Source organism: Lithobates pipiens, unplaced genomic scaffold (genome assembly GCF_037356315.1).
Source record: "Lithobates pipiens isolate NorthernLeopardFrog02 unplaced genomic scaffold, aLitPip1_a1.2 Scaffold_1, whole genome shotgun sequence".
In the NCBI taxonomy this organism is placed as follows: Eukaryota; Metazoa; Chordata; class Amphibia; order Anura; family Ranidae; genus Lithobates; species Lithobates pipiens.
The window spans coordinates 78,352,729-78,372,774 of NW_027507685.1; the positions used below are offsets into that span (position 1 = coordinate 78,352,729).

Sequence of the window (20,046 nt, forward strand, 5' to 3'; positions counted from 1 at the left end):
GGAGATGTTAACAATAAAGATTACAGGGGTTATTATTATTTGTTCAAGACCAACTAAATCTGGTAATGCTCAAATGGTAACCATGTCCATTTAAAGTAGAACTTTAAGGCAAACATTTTTTTTAAAGTTTGGATAGAGTGTGCGGGGGGGGGGGGGGGGGCGGGTGTATTATAACTTATAACCCTCCCTCACTCTATCCAAACTTTTAAATCAAAGTTTGCTTTTAGTTCTATTTTAATGGACATAGGTTACCATTTGAGCACTAGCAGATTTAGTTGGACTTGGAAAAATAATTAAATCTGAACCCCAGGTAACACTTGTTAGGCAGTAACAGAAACTTTTTTTTATTTTTTTTTTCTATTTTGGGATAAAGGTTTTACATGACTGAATAACAGCTGACCATTGTAAGTATCCTTGTTATGGTGGGTGGGTTGTCTCCTCCCTCTAACTGCCACTTTTGCTGGACAGCTTAGTCTGTTAAATGAACTTGAAAAAATAGGATTTTTATAACAGCTTACCTGTAAAATCCTTTTCTTTTGAGGTACATCACAGGACACAGAGACTCAGTAATTACTGGTGGGTTATAGGGTATCACTAGGTGATTGGACACTGGCACACCCTAGACAGGAAGTTCAATCCCCCATATAACCCCTCCCCCTACTGGAGGTACCTCGGTTTTGCAGCAAAGCAATATAAGTGATGTACCTCAAAAGAAAAGGATTTTACAGGTAAGCTGTTATAAAAATCCTATTTTCTTTCTCGTACATCATGGGACGCAGACACTCAGTAATTACTGGTGGGATGTCCCAGAGCAATGCTTTCTGAGGGGAGGGGAACCACACAACATGGGGTGTACTCAGACCTGAGGACCCCGTATCGCAGCCTGCAGCAGACTACGCCCAAAGGCAAAGTCCTCATGCCTTCTCACATCCGCCTGATAAAATTTGGTGAATGTATGGATTGATGACCAGGTTGTGGCCTTGCAGATTTGAGCCATGGAGGCCTGGTGATGCACTGCCCACGAAGCACTAATAGCCCTAGTGGAGTGCGCCTTGATCTGAAAAGGCGGAATCTTCTGCTTCAAACCATAAGCTTGAACAATTACTTGTCAAATCCATTTAGCAATGGTAGATTTTGATGCTGCCTGTCCTCTCTTAGGACCCTCTGGCAATACGAACAAAACATCCATTTTGCGAACCCGAGCCGTCGCTTCCAGATAGGCTTTGACTGCTCTCACTACATCCAAAGAATGTAGTGACTTCTCTTCCATAAAACAGGGATTTGGAAAAAAGGAAAGCAGAACAATTATCTTGGTTTAGATGAAAACCTGAGACCACCTTCGGTAGAAAACTAGGATGAAGGCATAACACCACTCTATCCTTGTGCATTATCAGATACGGTTCTTTACAAAAGAGGGCCGCTAGTTCTGATACTCTTCTGGCAGAAGAAATGGGCACCAGAAAAATGAATTTCCTTGTCAACAGAACTAAGAGAATCTGATGTATTGGTTCAAAAGGCTGCTTCTGTAAAGCAGACAGAACCAAATTCAAATCCCAAGGGTTCAGAGGCATGTACTCCTTGTATAAAGCTTCGGACTGTTGTGCTTTTTAAGGAAATTTTAGATACAGAATCAGTCTATATGACACAGTCTATATATGTGAAACATATTCACGGAGACGAGTGATCATACAAAATAGTTACATTTATTGGTTGACAAAAGACAAATATTTACATGAAATATTAAAATACAGATTGCATTACTTGATCATTTTGACAGTTAATAGAAACACCCTCAGACTTGGCGTAGTAGTACCTTGGACACAATTATCACCATTATCACTTCTCGGTAGAATCAATAACCTTTTGATAATTGACAATTAAACAGAATGTCTGTATTTCACACGTCCAACCGTTACTATACTGCAGGTAAGTAAGTGGTTAACAATGTGAAATAAATTAGACATTTGTTTGTCAATAAAATTGGCATCTATGCAAAAAGAAATTTATAATGAAAATTTTAATTTAGAGAAAAATCTAAAAGGCGGTTATTGATTCGGGAGATAATAGAATATTAAAAAAAATCAATATTTAAGAGAACATAGAATAGATGATAAACATATATTTACCCATTTCCAATATGGCTATTAGTGTGGAGTGTTGGTTACCAGGAATTTTAAGATGGCTGCCGTGGCTTCAACATGGATCCTTTTACAGAGGAATTACTTTGTGTGACCTCTGAGTTCCAAGGAGCAGGGATCTTCATAAATGTAAAAATGTATTCATGCATGGTGCATGAGGGTCAGTCTCTGGGAGTCTTCCAGTGTCCCTTCTAAGGGGGGGTCCCTAAGCTTCCCCCTGAGCTCTCCCTTAGCTCTCCTCCAAGCTTTTTTTTTTTTCCTCCTCCATCTTTTTAGTTTCTTAAATATCCTCTTAAACAAAAAGGTCATAAAATTATACTAAGTTCTGCCCAGAGGGTATGTGTCCCTTTCCTATTGGCAGGCAGACTTAATGAACCTTTCCCAGTAGTCTCGTGATTTTAAGGTAATAGCACCTTCAACCACCAGGTGTCTCACATGTGTTTGGTGTTTTATTTCTTTAAGTTAATATTTTTATTTCTATAATATGCCTTTGTTGTTTATATATGTTCTAACGAATATATCTTGAGTGTTCAGGAATGATAGTATAATATAAAATACGCTTAACATAATTTTGAATAATCACTTGCATAAAATGGTGATATATATGCATATCAATGTATATCTGCTAATCTTTAGTCCATTTCTAAAGGACACAGGTTAGATATATATCAAACAATATCATATACAATTATTATCTATATGGATACATGTATAATTCGGGTATCCAATCAATATTTGTTTATCTAAACATAGGTTAAATTCTTATACAATTATAATCATGATTATATGTTTTTCATAATACTAATTTGTTGCTAAAACACTTCTACTTATAATCACACTTTCATATATAATTTCTTTATGACAAAGTTCCCCAGATCATTAGATACCAAACCACAATATCTCCTTGTTGTGACCTATATATATATATAATTTGAATGGCTTAGAAAAATATTGATGATACTGGTATATGAATCTTACTCCAACATTGTGACACAACACCCCAGATATATGCACCTGTCATTCGACTCTTGGTTTTTATAACTGTTATCTTCCTAGCGTGTAAATCTCTCCTGCCATTGTTTTATGAGAAGCTAGGACAATACTGACTACTTGGCTTATTGATCTCTCACTTTCTGAGACAATGGGATATTTGTTCTGGTCATTCAGGTTTAATGGCTGTTGGTCACAGGTACTCCTAGGTATAGCCCAAATCTTGCCATATATATTTGCATGGCCTTCTTTGACCCTTCAAGGAGCTAGATAAGATTTTTTTTTTGTGTTTGTGACCAAACATCCCTTTTGTTCAGGCCACACATTTCTCAATACAGAATTTTAAAAGATAGCTAATCCCTTTAACATTTGGAAAAACCTGTGAGATCTTGTACTTTGCTTTAAAGGTCTCCAAGAGGTCACAGTTCAATAATAGCAAAATCGTGGTTCATCTGTTCTTGAGGCCTAAACAAATCTCACCTCTCTGACAGTAAATATTAAATGTATTATTATTATTTTTTTTCCTTAATGAATTCACAACAAAGCCTCCCTTGTGAAGTGTTCAAATGCCGGAAGTCGTTTGAAAGACTTCACCAATGCAAAAGGTTGAAGAAATATGGCTTCGCTCGGGCCTTGTAAGTTGAGTTGTGAAGATGGATCCGGATTGTGGATATATATATTGCAGAGGTATAGACACCTGCAGATGGGTGTAATTCTTTGAAAAACAAAATGGGTTTGTGATTGATGTGTGCATCTCAGGGCCGTCATCTGTTGTTTGGCGGGAAATGGATCATTCCGGGCACCTTTAGTCTTGGCCGTCCTGGTGGGTTTTGTCCATGTAGACTGGCCATCGGTGGTGTCCCTGGATCCCCCATACGGTTCCTTCTCTGGATGTTTCACACATGTTGGACTCTCGGTTCTGTTGACCGGCTCATGGACATCTTAGTCCTGTAAAGGAAAAGGAATTGCATGAGAAAAGAAACATATATATATATATATATATTTTTTTTTTTACATGATCTGTGTTTGAGATCTCAGTGTCAAGCTGGTATCCTGGGCTTCCTCAGAGCCCCCCCTCTTTCCCATTGTGTTATCAGTCCCTTAACTAAACACTCTGGAAATCAAGACAATGTATGACACATTTGCTATGGGAGACCAAGCTCCAGGGCACATTATCATGAGGCCATTTATTAATATCTGTGGATACCAGACATTTCTGACTGACTTTTTTTTAGCTTAATTGTAGTGGTTCTGGAATAATAACAATTAAAAACATTTCAGTTTGACATGTGACACTTACTGTCAGTAACAAAATATTTGGCATTATAGTAAACCTTCTACTTGTGAGGAATAAAACAAATAAAATCTCCCCCCTTTGGGGTGTCAATACAACTCATTTAAGGCAATCAAACTACCTTATGCGGGTGACTCCTCATCTTTTACCAAAATATCAAACCATTTAGGCCTCCTGATATTAATGTCTTTAGGATTCGGTCTTCCTCTGGAATTACCGCCTTCGGGACTTCTTGAAATTGGGCTGTTTGGAGCGACCTGTTTATGTCAGAGGAATGAAGTGACCACTGAAAAATAGGAGAATAATTAATATCTAACAACCACAATCCCTCGGTAGGGATTTCAGGATCCTCATTACTGTAACCTGTGGAAAAACATGGTGTTAGAACCTCTGCTTCCTATATCTTTATTCAGTGCATTCCTCTGATTTATTTTAACATAGGCGCTTAAAAGGCTCTGTGGCCCTTGGGCTGGCCACAGGATTTGCCCCTGGAAGAAGTGTTATTCATGTTCCGTATAGCAATGAAACCGTGTAATATATCCATAATTTTGTCTATTTTGGTTTCCGTATTGCTTACAGGCTGATCAGAATTGGGTCGTGGGACCCGGTTTCTGTACTTTCTGGGGACTACTGGCTCAGTTTGATCAGACATATCCCCATCAGAAACATTGTCTTGATTCTGGGATAGTTGTCTGGGCCTTAGTTGTTCCCTATTGTTCTGGGGATTTTTTTGTGTTCTACCCTGTATTTTCTCCCTATTTACCCGTGTAGGCCCCCGAAGCCAATTACACCGGTAAAGGTGAGGGTGTCTACCCTTAGGTTTAAATCTGACCCGTTGGAGATATACCCTATAGTTTCTCCTAAACCTCGGGTCTGGATCCTTTGGATGAGACTCCTGAGGTGGTCTTTGAACTCCCCCTCTAAAGGGTGGTCTCTGCTCCCCCCTTCTGATGTGTGGGGACATTGGTCTCCTGCTGGGGAAACTCAGTAGCATCTCTCCTCTGACTATATCAGCGCATCTCTTTTTCTTGGTTTTGGACTGTAATGATTGAGGAGATGCATAAAATTCATCCACAAATTTCATTATAGGGCTTTCAGGCCTTCCATTGTTTTCACCAGTTTGTTGGATAGAGTACAAATTGTTACTCTCTTTTACCAAAGACTCCAGTGAACACCCCCCTTTGTAGTCTTTTGCTAAATTCACTTTTATGTGGGTAGGCGGGGCCTCGAAGAACATGGGTTCAAACCCAAGTTTATTATAACTTGGCTCCTTTTCTGCTAAGTGGACAGCACCTTTTGAGCACAGCCATAACTTCGGTGGGGCTTTGATCACTGGTACATGTGATATTGTGTATATCCACTCTAGCCGCATTAACATTTTTGTGTGGGACAAATCCTAGATGACAGGCGTTTTTAATTGCTTGCCAGGCAGTACCCAACAGACTTTTTACATCTTCGCAGAATGGACGGTGTTTGGTTTCAAATACCCACGGTAAGAAATTAATCCTCGATTGGTCATCATTTAGGCCTAAAACTGATAAAGCATTTTCATAGGTCTCAATGTGGTCAATAATGCACATGGATCCCTCTTCCTTCAACACCGGGACAGCATCTTTTAAAAATTTTATTATTTCTGAGGCGTCCTGTTTAGGGGTGCCTGTATTTTTCTCTGATCCCAAAGAAAACTGATTAGGCATACTTTCATGTGGTGGTTCAATGTTTACCCCCCTTTGCTCTACAGATGGCTTGGGGTAGAATATGGTTTCTTTTTCTAATTCTTTTTCATTATGTAACTCCCAAATTTTAGGTTGAGAGTCAGATTTTGGAGTATTGTCAGACTCTATACTTTCAGGGTTAAGCATCTGAGCGTTATCCTGGGGCATACACTTCCCTTGTTCTTTTAATTCTTCTGGTTGCTTAATTAGGGATTCCTGTCCTGACCTAAGCTGATTTGTTTCTTCTTTTAAATTTCCACTGCATATTACTTGGCAACTTTTTAAATTTCCACAGCCTATTACTCAGCAACTTTCGTCAGGAGACTCATTTTCCTGCAGAAAATTTTCCTTCTCCTCTTTTATATTGTTTATTATTTCTTTATTTGATTGGTAACATTTGTCCAGCATTATTATTGCATTATTTTGCATCTGTTCTGTTTTAATTAAGGTTTCCGGTAAAAACCTCTCCTTCTCTCTTAATTGTTTATACTCTTTATTTAATTGGTGATATTCGTCCAGCATTATTGCATTATTTTGCATCTGTCCTGTTTCATATTTCATCATTGTCACTATAGATTCATCATAATAATCTGCCTTGTCATTAATCTCCTTTAGCTTTTTAGTGGGCTCACATTCCCCTTCTATTAAATGGGATTCTAAGATATCACTCTCTTGTTGGGTATACTGACGTTTAAACTCACTATAAAGATACATCAGGTTAGTGCTTAATTCAAAATGCATGTGATCAGGCCTTTCTATTTCCTTTGTCTCAGATGAGCTGTCTGTGAGTTCAACGCTTTGACCTTCCACATTCCACACGTCTTTTATTAATTGACAGGCGTGGTTTATAAGGTCTTCAATGCATGCTTCTAGACCAGTCTCGTTAGACAAACTTTTTTCGGCATGATTTATCATGTTAATTTTTGACATTATATCCAACATTTCCTGTACTTGTATCCATTTTGTCTGAGTACTCATATTACCACTAAGGGCTGACTCTTGATAATCCCCATCAACATAAAATTCACTTTGACCAGACATTTTTCTTGGCAAAAATTTTTTTTTTTTAAATTAATAATTAATAATTTCATGCAAAATATTATTCCTGTCACCACCGTAACTATGATTGATCCTGTACAAAATATCGACGTTATCTCAGCAGTGCCTCCATTTATATATGTTGTGCTTTTTAAGGAAATTTTCCCGCACAATATTTACTAAGTAATTTTTAACGAAGATATTTTTAAGATACAGAATGAGTCTATATGACACAGTCTATATATGTGAAACTTATTCACGGAGACGAGTGATCATACAAAATAGTTACATTTATTGGTTGACAAAAGACAAATATTTACATGAAATATTAAAATACAGATTGCATTACTTGATCATTTTGACAATTAATAGAAACACCCTCAGACTGGGCGTAGTAGTACCTTGGACACAATTATCATCATTATCACTTCTCGGTAGAATCAATAACCTTTTGATAATTGACAATTAAACAGCATGTCTGTATTTCACACATCCAACCGTTACTATACTGCAGGTAAGTAAGTGGTTAACAATGTGAAATAAATTAGACATTTGTTTGTCAATAAAATTGGCATCTATGCAAAAAGAAATTTATAATGAAAAATTTAATTTAGAGAAAAATCTAAAAGGCGGTTATTGATTCGGGAGAAATATTTTTAATAATAGAATATTAAAAAAAATCAATATTTAAGAGAACATAGAATAGATGATAAACATATATTTACCCATTTCCAATATGGCTATTAGTGTGGAGTGTTGGTTACCAGGAATTTTAAGATGGCTGCCGTGGCTTCAACATGGATCCTTTTACAGAGGAATTACTTTGTGTGACCTCCGAGTTCCAAGGAGCAGGGATCTTCATGAATGTAAAAATGTATTCATGCAGGGTCAGTCTCTGGGAGTCTTCCAGTGTCCCTTCTAAGGGGGGGTCCCTAAGCTTCCCCCTGAGCTCTCCCTTAGCTCTCCTCCAAGCTTTTTTTTTTTTTCCTCCTCCATCTTTTTAGTTTCTTAAATATCCTCTTAAACAAAAAGGTCATAAAATTATACTAAGTTCTGCCCAGAGGGTATGTGTCCCTTTCCTATTGGCAGGCAGACTTAATGAACCTTTCCCAGTAGTCTCGTGATTTTAAGGTAATAGCACCTTCAACCACCAGGTGTCTCACATGTGTTTGGTGTTTTATTTCTTTAAGTTAATATTATTATTTCTATAATATGCCTTTGTTGTTTATATATGTTCTAACGAATATATCTTGAGTGTTCAGGAATGATAGTATAATATAAAATTACGCTTAACATAATTTTGAATAATCACTTGCATAAAATGGTGATATATATGCATATCAATGTATATCTGCTAATCTTTAGTCCATTTCTAAAGGACACAGGTTAGATATATATCAAACAATATCACATACAATTATTATCTATATGGATACATGTATAATTCGGGTATCCAATCAATATTTGTTTATCTAAACATAGGTTAAATTCTTATACAATTATAATCATGATTATAAGTTTTTCATAATACTAATTTGTTGCTAAAACACTTCTACTTATAATCACACTTTCATATATAATTTTTTTATGACAAAGTTCCCCAGATCATTAGATACCAAACCACAATATCTCCTTGTTGTGACCTATATATATATAATTTGAATGGCTTAGAAAAATATTGATGATACTGGTATATGAATCTTACTCCAACATTGTGACACAACACCCCAGATATATGCACCTGTCATTTGACTTTTGATATAACTGTTATCTTCCTAGCGTGTAAATCTCTCCTGCCATTGTTTCATGAGAAGCTAGGACAATACTGACTACTTGGCTTATTGATCTCTCACTTTCTGAGACAATGGGATATTTGTTCTGGTCATTCAGGTGTAATGGCTGTTGGTCGCAGGTACTCCTAGGTATAGCCCAAACCTTGCCATATATATTTGCATGGCCTTCTTTGACCCTTCAAGGAGCTAGATAAGATTTTTTTTTTGTGTTTGTGACCAAACATCCCTTTTGTTTAGGCCACACATTTCTCAATACAGACTTGTAGAATTTTAAAAGATAGCTAATCCCTTTAACATTTGGAAAAACCTGTGAGATCTTGTACTTTGCTTTAACCACTTGCTTACTGGGCACTTAAACCCCCCTCAGTCCCAGACCAATTTTCAGCTTTCAGTGCTCTCACATTTTGAATGACAATTACTCAGTCATGCAACACTGTAACCAAATGATTTTTTTGTCCTTTTCTTCATACCAATAGAGCTTTCTTTTGGTGGTATTTGATCACCTCTCGGTTTTTTATTTTCTGCGCTATAAATGAAAAAAGACCGAAAATTTTGAAAAAAAATGAATTTTTCTTCGTTTCTGTGACAAAATTTAGCAAATTAGCAATTTTTCTTCATACATTTTGGCCACAATTTATACTACTACACATCTTTGGTAAAAATAACCCAAATTTTTGCATATTATATGATCTGTGTGAAATTTATAGAGTCTACAAGCTATGGTGCAAATCATAAAGATTGTGCACTGATTTATTGCACGGATGTGCACTGATAAGGCAGCAGATGGGCACAGATGGGCACTGCTTAGGCGGCACAGATGGGCACTGCTGAGGCGGCACAGATGGGCACTGCTGAGGCGGCACAGATGGGCACTGCTTAGGCGGCACAGATGGGCACCGATTGGTACAGATTGGCACTGGCTGGCACTGGCGGGCACTGGCGGGCACTGGCGGGCACTGGCAGGGCACTGGCGGGCACTGGTGGTGCACAGATGGAGCACTGGCGGTGCACAGGTGGGCACTGGCGGTGCACAGGTGGGCACAGGTGGGCACAGGTGGCCACAGGTGGGCACAGGTGGGCACAGGTGGGCACTGGCAGGGTAGATCTGGGCACTGGCAGGGTAGATCTGGGCACTGGCAGGGTAGATCTGGGCACAGGTCGGGTTTTTATAAGTTTACTGTCACTTCACACACTCACAAAAACCTTCGGTCTCCTCACACGCTATCGCTGTGTGAGGAGACACGTTCGGCAATGGGTGATGATCTCATTTGTTTACATTTGAGATCATCACCCATTGGAGGAGGCGATCGCGCTGTAAACGGCCGCTGTGATTGGCCGTTTACAGCGATCTGTGATTGGCTGTGTCCAGCGGACACGGCCAACACAGATTTTCCCCGATGCGCGCTCCCGGGAGCGCGCGGGGAACTCTTAAAGGGGACGACGTCAATAGACGTAGTCCCGGAAATTGAGATCCGCGCTGTAGACGTCTTTTTACTATAGCGCGGATCTCAAGTGGTTAAAGGTCTCCAAGAGGTCACAGTTCAATAATAGCAAAATCGTGGTTCATCTGTTCTTGGGGCCTAAACAAATCTCACCTCTCTGACAGTAAATATTAAATGTATTATTATTATTTTTTTTCCTTAATGAATTCACAACAGGACCAAAGAATGTGAAGCAAGTGGACATTGAAACAGAACCGATAAGGCCGAGACTTGGCCCTTGATGGTACTCAGGGCCAGTTTCATCTCTAATGCATTTTGCATAAATTCAAGGGTTCTGCCTATGACATATTTTCTGGGGTGCCAACCCCTGGATTCACACCAGGAGACATATGCTTTCCAGACTCAATGATAAATCATTCTGGAAGCTGGCTTTCTTGCATTAATCAAGGTAGATATCACAGGGCCCAAAAGCCCACGATTCTTCAGAATGTGGGTTTCAATAGCCAAACCGTTAAATTTAGCGTTTCTAAGGTAGGATGGAATTCTGATCCCTGGGATAGCAGGTCTGGACGTGATGGTAGGGTCCAAGGAGAGCCTACTGCCATCTTCACTATTTCTGCATACCAAGCTCTTCTGGGCCATGCTGGGGCCACCAGAAGCACTGACTTCTTTTCCTGCCTGATCCTGCAAAGCAGTCTTGGCAGTAGCAGAATAGGAGGGAGCATATAAATCAGAGAGAACTGATGCCATGGAGTAACCAACACATCTGTCCCGCATGCAAGAGGATCCCTCATTCTTGACACAAAGTTGTCGATCTTGTTGTTGAACCTGGACGCAAAAAGATCTACATCCGGAACTCCCCATCTCTGGCATATGGCCAAAAAGACTTTGGGGTGGAGACCATTCCCCTGGCACTAACTGCTGGCAGCTCAAGTAGTCCGCTTGCCAGTTCTCTACCCCCGGAATGAAGACTGCCGATATACATGGCACATGTCTTTCTGCCCAGATTAAGATCTGGTTTACTTCTTCCTGAGTTGTAGGACTCTTGGTGCCCCCTTTGGTGATTGATATAAGCCACTGCTGTAGCATTGTCGGACTGGATCCTGACAGGGCAACCCTGCAACCTGAGTGTCCAGGCTTTTAGGGCTAGATACGCTGCACTGATCTCCAGAATGTTGATGGGTAAGGCCCGCTCGGTTCTGAACCATCTCCCTTGGACAGTCGACTGTTCCAGGATTGCCCCCCAAGCCGAAACATTGGCATCTGTTACCACTGTCCAGGTAACTTTCCGCAGTTTTTCGGGTATCGACCACCAGCTGATGCTCCAACGCATTGTAGGGGACAGATGCATTGGAAAATCTAACGCCTGAACCTTCTTGTTCCAGGCTGATAGGATACTGTTTTGCAGTAGCCTTGAATGAGACTGAGCGTAGGGAACTGCTTCGACTGAAGCCACCATCTTCCCCAACAACCTCATACAAAGACGAATAGAAGGACCCTTCTTTGCCCTGACTACCTGAATCAGTTCTCTTATAGCACTGATCTTTGCTTGGGGTAGGGATACCCTCTGCTGGGCTGTTTCTATGACCAGACCCAAATACTCTAGTCTTCTTACTGGTTTTAAAGAAGACTTCTCTAAGTTGATGACCCAACCTAGGCGTTCCAGGTAGTTGATTGTGGTGACCAAATTTTGGTCCAGGTGGGCTACCGACCGGTCTATCAAGAGCAAGTCGTCTAGGTATGCTATTATCGTTATACCTTGAGCCCTTAATCTGGCCAGAGGAGGGGCCAAGATCTTTGTAAACACCCGAGGTGCAGTAGCTAGCCCGAAAGGCAGAGCTACAAACTGAAAGTGGTGTTTTTCTACTTTGAAGCGCAGGAACTTTTGATGAGCAGGGAAAATAGGTACATGTAGGTATGCATCCTTGATGTCTATTGATGCCAGAAGTTCTCCTCCTTGTAGGATGGAGACTAACGATCGGATCGATTCCATGCAAAAGGACCGTATCTCTAGAAATCTGTGTAGATCTTTGAGCTCTAGAATGGGTCTGACATTTCCGTTTTTCTTCAGTACCCTGAAAAGGTTTGAATAAAACCCCATTCCCTGCTCTTGCATGGGAACTACCATGATAACTTTTTGCGACAATAGTTGCTCCAATGGTAGAAGGAGAGACTTCTTTTTCTCTGGGTCTCTGGGTACATTTGATCTGTGGAAATAAGGAGAAGGGAATTCTAGTTTGTAACCTAGAGTTATTGTGGAGACCACCCATTTGTCCCGAAATTCCTCCTGTAAGAGCCCTGAGAACTTTAGTAGTCTCCCCCCCCCACTCTAGTGAGCGGGGGCGCCCCTTCATAAGGAGGTCTTAGCGTTTTTGTCTTGAAGACCTTCTCCCTCAGGACTTCTTTTGTTCCTGGGGTTGACTCTGAATTTTAACCTTAGAGCTTGACGGAGGAGGCCGTCGTGACTGCCTGGAGTTTGATGCCCCTGGTACTGGAGAAAGCGCCCGTTTAAAGGAGGGACGTTTACTCCTTTTCTTGACTGGTAAAAGGGTGCTTTTCCCACTGGAGATCCTTTGGATATAATTGTCCAAATCCTCTCCAAACAGGGCCGGACTGGCCTACCGGGATACCGGGAGATTTCCCGGTAGGCCGCCTGCCCTTTAGTTGTGGCTGCATTGGTGCTTGCTACTGCGGATCACAGCGCTGGCTGGCTCTGTGTTCGGCGGCCGCGCTGTGACACGGCCCCACCCCCCCAGACCTGCTCGTGTGATAGTAGATAGAATCAACGTTCCGCCTATCGCACAAGCCGGTCTAAGGGGGGCGGGGCCGTGTTACAGAGCATCCGCCGAACACAGAGCCAACCAGTGCTGTAATCCAGAGGATGAGATGCCGCCCGTACAGCCTGCCCTGTGTGCCTGGATAGGAGAATCAGCAAGGGGGCTGCATATAGAGGAGATGAGCTTTCTATATTCCTCCATGCAGCCGCTGAATGCTTGCAGGAGTGAGAGGAGGAGAATCAAGCATTCAGCGGCTGCATGGAGGAATATAGAAAGATCATTTCCTCTATATGCAGCCCCCCTGCTGATCCTCCTATCCAACTTTTTACTGCCCCCCCCCCCCAGTGCTCGCCTCCCCCACCACACTCTCCAGCCCCCCCCCCCCAGCCACAGTTCTCTCCACCCCTGTTCTTTCTGCCCCCCCCCACAACCTGCTCTCCAGTTCTCCCCATCCTTCTCTAGCCACCATCCCAGTGCTATCCACTCCCCCCCCAGTGATCTCACCCAGTGCTCCCCCCTGTTCTCCCCCCAGTGCTCTCTACTACCCCCTGTTCTTTCCCCCCCAGTGCGCTCCACTCCCCCCAGTGCTCTGCTCTACCCCCTGTTCTCCCCCCAGTGCTCTCCACTCCCCCCTGTTCTCCCCCGTTCTCCCCCCAGTGCGCTCCAGTGCTCTCCACTCCCCCCTGTGCTCTGCTCTACCCCCTGTTCTCGCCTTCCCCCAGTGCTCCCCCCCCAGTGCTCTTCCCCCAGTGCGCTCCACTCCCCCCAGTGCTCTTCCCCCCAGTGTTCCCCCTAGTGCTCTCCCCCAGTGCTCTGCTCTCCCCCCATTTTCCCCCCCAGTGCTCTGCTCTCCCTCCGTTCTCCCCCCGTGCTTTCCCCCCTTTTCTCCCCCCCAGTGCTCTCCACTCCCCCGTGCTCTTCCCCCAGTGCGCTCCACTCCCCCTGTGCTCTTCCCCCAGTGCGCTCCACTCCCCCCAGTGCTCTTCCCCCCCCCCGTTCTCACCCCCAGTGCTCCCCGTAGTGCTCTCCACTCCCTCCAGTGCTCTGCTCTCCCTCCGTTCTTTCCCCCCTGCTCTCCCCCCCTTTCTCCCCTCCCAGTGCTCTCCACTCCCCCCTGTTCTCCCCTCCCTCCCAGTGCTCTCCACTTCCCCCTGTTCTCCCCTCCCTCCCAGTGCTCTCCACTTCCCCCTGTTCTCCCCTCCCTCCCAGTGCTCTCCACTTCCCCCTGTTCTCCCCTCCCTCCCAGTGCTCTCCACTTCCCCCTGTTCTCCCCTCCCAGTGCTCTCCACTTCCCCCTGTTCTCCCCTCCCAGTGCTCTTCACCCCCCCCCCAGTGCTCTCTACTTCCCCAGTGCTCCCCCCCCCCAGTTCTCTTCACTAACCTCCCCAGTTCTCTTCACTCCCCCCAGTGCTCTCCCCCCCCCTGTTCTCCCCCCTAGTTCTCTCCACTCCCAGTGCTCCCCCCTGTTCTCCTCCCAGTGCTCTCCCCCCGTTCTTCCCCCCCCCCAGCGCTCTCTGCCCTTGTTATGCCCCCTTGTTCTCCCCCTCCCCTCAGTGCTCTCCCCCCTGTTCTTTTCCCCCCAGTGCTCGCCCCCCCCCACTCTCCAGCCCCCACTCCAGTGCTCTCCAGCCCTCCTATCTCCCCACCCTTGTTCTTTCTGGCCCCCTGGTGCTCTCATGCTCCACCCATCGCTCTACAGCCCCCCCCCCCCCCCAGTTCTCTCTACCCCCCCCCCCCCTTGCTCTCCACTCCTGTTCTTTTTGGCTCTCCACTCTCCATCCCTGTACTCTCCACTCCCCCCTACATTTTGCCCCCACCCATGTGCTCTCCAGTCCCCCGTGCTTTTCCCTCTGTTCTTTCTGGCCCCCAGTGGTGCTCTCAAGCTCTCCCCCCCTACTTTGTACCCCCCGTACTCTCCACCCCTGTTTTTCTGCCCCCCCCCCCCAGTGCTCTTTGCCACCCCACACTCTTAGCCCCTTCAGTGCTCTCAGCCTACCATGCTCTCCACCCTTGTTCTTTTTGGCCCTCCCAGTACTCTCAAGTCCCCCCCCCCCCCAGTGCTTTCTGCTCTCCACCGCTGTGATCTCCACTACCCCCTGCTCTTTGCCCCCACCCGTGTGTTCTCCAACCCCACCAGTACTGTCTGCTCCCCCTTCTCTCCAGCTCCCATCCAGTGCTCTCCACTTCCCCAGGACCAAAGGACAGGCTGACTGGGGCCAGAAAATGGGGACGGCTGAAGGTGCAGGTGGCCAGGGACCACTCCATCTCACAGCAAACAGATCCTCTGGAAGGATCACCGTCCCCATCCAAAACGAGAACAGACCCTGCCTGCTGCTGCCGTCATGGATATCCTGCTAGCATGCAAGGTACCGTACCGAGCATCAACAACAAACCTTCCCACAGATGGGGACTGCAGACTGGGACATGGGGCACAGGAGGGGCTGCATTCATGGGCATAGCGAGACTGCATTCATGGCACAGTGAGGCTGCAATAATGGGCACGGTGAGGCCGCATTTGTGGGCACAGTGAGACTGCCTTCACGGGCAGAGTAAAGCTGCATTTGGTGGTTTTCACGAAAATAATGTTATGCTGTGGGGCTGGTATGAAATTTTTTCCAGGGCTGGTTTTTATTTCCAGTCCGGCCCGGTCTCCAAACAGTTTTGCACCACGAAAGGGAAATCCCGGCAGAAGTTTCTTACATGGGGATTCAGCTGACCAATTTTTCAGCCACGAGATTCTACGTATGTGTACCAATCCAAGCATAAGACGAGAGGCCTGAAGGATAGAATCTCTGATAGCATCAACAGCAAAACACAGAGCCGCTGGAAGGTTAGCTAACCCCCGGGCTTGCTGTTCGGGTAAGGCTTTAAGCACCTGTTTAACATGGTCTCTCAAATATTGACAATTGCTGCCACTGCAGGTTGTGCTACTGAACCTGCCAAGGAGAAAACATTTTTTAATAGGAATTCCATTTTCTTATCAGTTGAAAACCTAAGCATCTGAGCGTTGTCAACAGGACAAGTCAGGTTTTTGTTTACGGCGGCGTCAACTGCAGGTATACCCCACATCTTAGAAAATCTTTTCTCCGTCGGATAAAGTGTAGAAAACTTTTTAGGAGGAAAAAAATGTTTATCTGGGTGATCCCACTCAGAATAGATAAGCTATTCCTGCAAACCATGAACAGAAAAAGCATGTGCAGTTTGAGTAGGTTTCAGTGAACCCAGAGAAGAAGTGGGTTCTTTAACTGACTCAGGGACGGGTAACTTAAACGTGGAACGGACCAATCCATCAAGAATTTGCCCCAACGTTTTCTCATCCTGAGAAGCTGAAGAGGGCCCTTCTCCACTAGATTCCTCAGAAGTGGAATCATCAGTTTCCTCCTGATCCTCTGGGATAAAGGAGAGGAATCCCCCTCAGAGTTCCTCACTCTGAGGGTCCTGGGTGACAGAGGGGGGCCTAGTGCATTTTCTTCCACTGAGCGAAGATGCGATTAAGGCCACTAATCTTTCCTCTAAACCGTTTATGGTTGAGGAAAAAACCTCCTGTGTAATGTACACAGGGGCTAAAGTGCCAGAAGCAGCTGCAGCCCCTGATCCCAACGGCTCTCCCTGGCCAGCCTCCCCGGATCCTGCAGGGGGGAAAGGGTGCTGCAGAGGGGGGTCCTCAGAGCCTGAAGGGGACCCCTTAGAGCCCCTATTCTTCTGGGTACTTGTACCTCTTTTACCCATAGTGCAAAGCAACAAAAGATAGAGGTACCACACACAAAAATGCACTGACTGCTGAGCCCTGTAGTTCAGCAACTGCCGCTGCTACTTAAGAAAAGTAAATGCTGCCTGGGAATGCCTGTGTCTCTCACACTCACATGCGCATGTCAGCTCTGTGTCCCTCTATAGGCTGTGTGCATCTTAAAAAGAGTGCACTTTAAAGCCTGTGAAGCCTAGTGCTCCGCCCCCCTCCTCCGACCACTTGCTCCGCTCGCTTTAAAAACAAGCGTTTCCTGCGCGATGCAGAGGCTCTAACCCTGCTGGCAAGCATGGAGGGTAGGCTGGGACAGAGGAGAGGGAAAGGCCGGTGGATGTGAAGCCGCTGTAATGGCGGTGGTGGACGGGGTGGACGGCGGCGGCGGGTGGTGGGGTATATTTCCGCTCTCTGCCCAGGCCTGTCTCAGCCCCCTAATCCGTGGAGGGAGAATCCCAGAAGGAAAAAAAACCCTTACCTTCATCCTTCCTGGAGCATGGCTGGAGGAGCATAGAGCGTGGACACCAAGCAGACAGATCATGCATGAAAAGTTATGTGCTCTTGGCAGCCCCCGGTGGCGACTATAAGCATAGCATACACTTACCTAAAGAGGGATTTCACTGTGAAAAAAATTATTAAAAGCCAGCAGTTACAAATACTGCAGCTGCTGACTTTTAATAAATGGACACTCACCTGTCCCAGTATCCAGCGATGTCGGCAGCCGAGGCCGATCGATCATTCGGCTCTCGGTTGCTGCCGCCGCCATTCTAGGTGAGGGAATCCGGAAGTGAAGTGCTGCGGCTTCACTTCCCGGTTCCCTACTGCGCATGTGCGAGTCACGCAGCGCAATAGGAATTGTCTGTGCTGTCTCTGGGACCCATGTGTGTCCCAGCAGACAGCGCGCAGGGACAGGAAGAAACATAGACTCCCGTGGGAGTCTATGCCCGGAAGTGGGTGCAAATACCTGTCTTAGACAGGTATCTGCACCCCCCTCCCCCCTGAAAGGTGCCAACTGTGACACCGGAGGGGGGCGGAGGGTTCTGATGGGGTGGAACCCCACTTTAAAATGAGAAAAATTCTTGAGGAGTCTCCCTTGCCTTATCCAGCTGCAGGGTCTGAATAACAGACCCAATCTTCACCGTTCACAGTGGGCTCCGTTAGGAAAAAAACCTTCAGAGACTGGTGCCCCCTTGAATAGGGGGATCCCCAGTTCTGGGCCCATAAAGGACTATGCCAGGAATGTGGCTGAAAAAAAACAAATACTGGATCCCAGGATCCAGCTCTCTAAAAAGAGAAGTGTTACAGGTAAAACCTTGTTTCTTCGGACACAAGGCCCGGGTACCATCCAATTCGGGCTGAAAAAGACACTTTGAATGGATCCGGTTGGATAGCTGGCCCCAGTAAGGATATTCCAGCGGAGCTCAGCACAGCATATCTGTACTTGTGACCAACACCTAAGACACTGGCGAAAAAACTGAGGTACCTTCAGTAGGGGGAGGGGTTATATGGGGGATTGACCTTCCTGTCTAGGGTGTGCCAGTATCCAATCACCTAGTGATGCCTATAACCCACCAGTAATTACTGAGTCTCTGTGTCCCGTGATGTACGAGAAAGAAATAACAGTCTTATGTTCATATTAATGCAATTTTGCATGGGATGTTACTATTGCCAGCAATGGCACTGTCTGAATCGGTGCAATGCCATACTGATGCCCAAAAGTAGTTTCTGCACTACTTTTGGCAACTTTTGGGGTGTGAGTTCAATAGATATCTGTGCACGATATGCGGGTATAAAATCATGCGAGTTCAGCTGAACTGGCACGATTTCAATTCCGCTGTTAATGTGAACCTAGGCTTACTGGCCAGATCACTAGGTGAAGCCTTAAAAAATAAATAATGCAGCCACCTAATCTAAGAATTGGTAAGCTGCAATATAATCTTTGTTTTTGCCCAGGTTCACACTGAGCTGTGGAAATGAAGCCATACAATTTCACTCCCGCATGTCGGTCCCGATTTCGGTGGCGATTTCACAGACATCTGTGCACGTTTCTGCAAAGATGACAATGAATATCGCAAAAAGTAGTAGAGTAAAGAAACTACTTTTTTCAAATCGATGCGCCACTACAAATTCAGTGTCGCACCAATTAGGATGATGCAATTGCCGCCAATTTGACATGTCAAAACGCACCAATGTGAACCAGGGCTAAAAGTTTAATGGCATGTATTGTCAGTGTATACCGCTAGCTGGTACAAAGTTAGCCAGAAGGTCCCATCAATGTTTTCCTATGGGGTCCAATGATTGCGTTACACACCTGGGCTGCTTTAACACAATGCACACCTGTGCAACGATTTGTGGGGCCCCTAAAACTTTCCACACATGAACTCTGAGCAGAATATAAATACTGCGTGGAAGTGTTAATGCTAGACATTGGCATCCACCCCTTTTTCCAAGGAACCAGGACCTTGTTCAAGTGTCTGATCTGGTTCTCGAGTCATGGGTGGGATTGCTTTATTTATGTACACCTGTGTACTTTTCAGTTGTGGTTGGAACATAATGCAGCACTTACCACTCTCTGTTACAGGTCTCTGTTGATAAGAAGACTCACTACCGCTTAGGCCCTGATAATCTGGATGACACCCTGGAATACATACCTGAGTCATGTGACCTTGACACTGCAGCCAATGAAGAAGGCAGTGCCCCGGCTGTATCAGAATGAACCAAGACTGAAGTAAACATGGAGATAATGTATATTTCTATTATCCATTATCACTGTAAAATACTTGTTTTGGAATAAAACATTTGTTACAGCATTGGAGAGTTTTTCTGGAATATACACTGTACAAAAGTAAATGAACAGATGGGTAGAGAGAAACAAAGGGTAGAGGATTGGCTGCAACCGCAACTGTCTTTGATGCATGGGTCCATTGAAGAAGGGCATATTTAGGTTAGTATATTTATTTCATGGAAATTAATGAGGATGAGCCGAACACTACCCGGTTTGGTGTGAACTTTAGAACCCTATTAAAGTCTATGGGACTCGAATGTTCAAAATCTAAAGTGCTAATTTTAAAGGCTAATATGCAATTACTCTCCTAAAGGACCTGGGTCCTGCCCCAGGGG

General features: G+C 44.6%; 1 long non-coding RNA gene across 1 annotated transcript in view; it reads left to right on the forward strand.

The window, feature by feature from the left end:
* LOC143988231 (uncharacterized) overlaps positions 1-19,660 on the forward strand; it is a 58,633-nt gene extending 38,973 nt beyond the window's left edge. The window contains exon 3 of the long non-coding RNA XR_013276796.1: positions 19,508-19,660. This is a non-coding gene — a long non-coding RNA (uncharacterized LOC143988231). The remainder of the gene's footprint in view (positions 1-19,507) is intronic.
* The last annotated feature ends 386 nt before the right edge of the window (positions 19,661-20,046 follow it).